A 3881-nucleotide genomic window follows, 5' to 3' on the forward strand; every position below is an offset into this window, starting at 1 on the left:
CAGCCCTTGTTGTCCTGGAACTCACTCTGTAGACCAGGCTGACCTCAAACTCAGTTTGCCTCTGCCTCCCAGATGCTGGGATTAAAGGCAGGCGCCACAACACTCAGGCAATCCTGTAACTCTTTAAAAGTGATAAGATAAAACAATGTGAAAATTTGTTTTAAGACTGGAGTATGTTAACTATTGCTGAGTCTGTATGTTTTTCCTAACTGTAGTTCAAAGCTTTTCCATTGCAAAATTTATTTTAGATCTGTCCCAGAAAGCCACGTGTGCTAATAAATATAGTGTCTGTGTGTGTGCGCGCGCAGACACTCGCGTGGACTCATTGGAAGAGAATACTGAGAAAGGAGATGTTCAGGGCTTTGGGTGAGATGGAGGTTATCCGGTCTCTCACGCGTTGAACGATGCGACAGCGCCACCTTGTGGGAAGAGTGCGCCACGCCTTTGCCAGCTGCGCAAATTCTGGCCTCCGAGGTTTTTAAACCTTGGAACGAAGAAGGCCTCATGAACATTTTCAACAATAAAAGGTTTCAGAATGCAAAATTCCCCCAAGTAAATTCAAAATCGAAGACCTAACGAATCTAGGGTGCTTCTAGCCTGTGATGCTTACTGGCACCGAAGTGCAGCCTTGGCAGGAACACACACCGTTCACACCTGAGCTCACTGTCAGAAAGACCAACAAACGCTGCATGAAAGACAGACGCTCTGATTGCAGACTCTTCCACGTGACGAACCTCACTGCTCTCTCTCTACACAGTGTTTCTGCTCTTACAGATCATGACGGTTTGATGATGGAAAGCAAACACTTAATATTTCCTTGCCATTCCTCAGCACGTAATTATCAAATTAGTCCACCTCGAGACTGCATTAGGTTAGACAAGCTACCGAATCCATCTAGCCAACATGCAATCTGCTCTTTTTCTAAATAAGTAAATAAGGAGTAAAATTACATATACCAAACGAGTCTTTTAAGATAAACTTGTTACTATGAGTGTTTGATTTCTATGCCTACCTCCCATAAATTTGTAAATTACTGTCAATGTGTTTGGTTTGAATGCCTATTTTTCATACTCATGAACTCGGGATGACATAAACATTGCTCAGGTGGGTATGGAAGGTGGCTCAGCAGGCAGAGGAGCTGGCCGCCAAGTTTGATCCACAGAACCCACATGATGGAAGGAGAACCCAGCCTCTCATTCTGTCCTACACATACACGCACTCACACACGATTTCTTAAATAATCTAAGACTTGAGAGATGGCTCAGCGGTTAAGAGCACTGGCTGCTCTTCCAGAGGACAGACAAACGTTTGGCTCCCAGCACCCACAGGGGGCTCACACTATCTCTAACTCCAGTTCCAGGGGGTCCGACGACCTCTTCTGCCCTCCGTGGACACCAGGCACACACCTGATTTTCATACATACAAACAGACATAGCATTAACACACATTAAGAGAAATAAATAAATACAAACCCCAATCCAAAACCCAATCAAACAAAAAGATGTCCGCCAAGGATTCAAGGTACAGTCAGTAGACAGGAGTCAACAGGTAACCTGAGTATTTGACAGAGATTGTCGCTTCGTAAGCAATTGGGGAGCAGCTACAACCAAGTAAGGACAACCCAGAAGCCTTCCCGGGCTGAGTGAGAGCACCCATGCAAAGGCAAATGTGGAAGGCGCTGCCTCTCACTTCTGCACCAGAACCCAGGGCAAGCAGCATGAGGCCCCGCTGACAGACGACATCCCTTAATCCTGGGGTACAGTCTGGAGGGGACCGGTGGCCGAGGCCAGAGCTCAGAGGGAAGGCGTGTCCCTAACACGCACCAGGGACCGAGACCCTTGAGTGGCTTCGCTGACCCCCGACTGCAGCCACCAGGAAGCCAGCAAACTCCAGCAGCCAGCATTTCCTCGGGCCCCGTCCTTCCTGCGCCCTCTGCTGGCAAAACTTTAAATTGCTCTGGCTGCAAAGGACGCGGCTGTGAGAAAATGGATTCAGAGCTGAGAGGCAACAGGTGGGGAGGCACGGGCGCCTCGTGATGAGCGCCGCTGATAACGATGGAAAGCAAGGTTTAGAAACACAGAATTAAGAAAATTTGGTGAAAGGCCAGAGAGTCAGCTCAGCAGGCTGTTCTTCCACAGGGCCCAGGTTTTATTCCCAGGAAGCTCACAACCATATGTGACTCCAGTTCCAGGACATCCAGCGTCCCCTGCTGGCCCCCACCGACACAAAGTATCCATAGTATCCATACACACAAAAATAAAAAGATAATCCTTACATTCTCAGGGGTCTTACCTTCTCAGGCAGCCCCTCACAGTTGTGTCCGGGGGTTATCTCTAGGTGAGTTTAGACCCTGAGGAGTGGACAGCTAGCACTAACCACCGCTATGCTGGATAAAATAATCAAGGGCTGAGTCCCAGCAGCGGTGTGTGAGACCCTCGTGCAGCCTGCTCAGCAGCCCTGCTGGGGAGAAGTCCAACCGGCTTCGGGAATATTAGGAAGGTGTGATCTCCAAAGCCAAGTATGAAAACATTTGTCATTGGGATTTGTGGCGTGGCAAACAGCCAGGTGCCTACTCTGGCTAAGAACTGTGGAAACACCTTCCCAACTGCAGCAAAATATCTCAGGATAGCTTCTTCAATCAGAATCTGAGACACACACAGAGGAAAATGGGTCTTTGCAGTGTGAAGTACTTGAAGTGCTTAACATGGAAGGAAAAACATGATGCCAGCTGTTTAGTGTTGGGAGGGAAACCCAGCACACTGCGCCACCAGCAGCCTTGGAAATGCTCAAGGGTTCCCATTTTAATTGAAGAAGGTTTCCTTCTCTTTAATTGTAAGCCAAGGACACCATGTGCGTCAGAGGCTACTTTCCGACCTTCCCATGAGAAGAATTAAGAGAAAGAGTACACGGGTACTCGGGACTCTCCAGGGTACTTGGATGGCCATGTGCAGCCCATGTACCTAAAACAAACACCAGAAATGAACACCATCACCTGGGAGATTGTTTACCTAGACAGAAAGAGATCTAAAGAGGAGAGGGGAACATAAGGTGAGAGCAGACAGGAGCTCAGGGTTCAGTCTGAGAATTCTAAGGAACAGGATCTTTCTTTGGTCTGAAGCAGAGGTAAGAAATAGTGACTGGCTGCTCTCCTTCTCTGATCTTTCCGATTTCACGCCTGATCGTTAACTCCTGGTTTTTATTATTAAGACCAATTAGAATCCGGGCTTCAGTGGGATTAAAGGACATTCAACACTACATCTGACTAAAAACGGTTTCTGAATAAAAATAAATAAACAAGAAGAATGTAAGAGTTTGATGGGAGATCAGAGCTACTCGCTGGGAAAAGCGCCTGGAAACCCAGTGACAGGTTCATAGACCCGTGATCCCAGCATCAGAACAGGTGAACATGGGGACGTGCATTNAGGTTCATAGACCCGTGATCCCAGCATCAGAACAGGTGAACATGGGGACGTGCATTGCTCTGTAGACACTGCCGAGGCTCTGCACCTGCTCACTCAGCTTCCTAAGGATCTCTGTGTAATCCCTTCCTGTTTACTACACAGAGCAACCTCTATGCCAGGGTGCTAAACGCTGCTTGGTAGATACACACTGTTAAGGGATAAAACAGAACTCTGAGGCTGGAGAGAATGGCTCGGAAGATAAGGGCAGCACTCTGCTTTTGGGAAGGACCCAGGCTCGGGTCCCAGCATCCACACTCAGGTTCACAACCATCTGTAACTCCTCTTCTGGGTTCTGTGAACACTGGGTACACATGCGGTGTGCAGACATTCACATGCAGGCAAACGCTCGTGCACATAAAAATACATAAATTCTTAAAGAGAAAAACAACGCAGGGGCTTTGAACCCGACTGGTGGTAGCG

The 3881-nt window shown here is 48.0% G+C and overlaps 1 pseudogene; it reads left to right on the forward strand.

Moving 5' to 3' along the window:
* Positions 1-2520: 2520 nt before the first annotated feature.
* On the forward strand, positions 2521-3047 carry LOC126494418 (nicotinamide riboside kinase 1-like; annotated as a pseudogene).
* The last annotated feature ends 834 nt before the right edge of the window (positions 3048-3881 follow it).

The sequence above is a fragment of the Alexandromys fortis genome, unplaced genomic scaffold (assembly GCF_014885135.2).
Source record: "Alexandromys fortis isolate MF-2015 unplaced genomic scaffold, M_Fortis_MF-2015_v1.1 scaffold_390, whole genome shotgun sequence".
Lineage (NCBI taxonomy): Eukaryota > Metazoa > Chordata > Mammalia > Rodentia > Cricetidae > Alexandromys > Alexandromys fortis.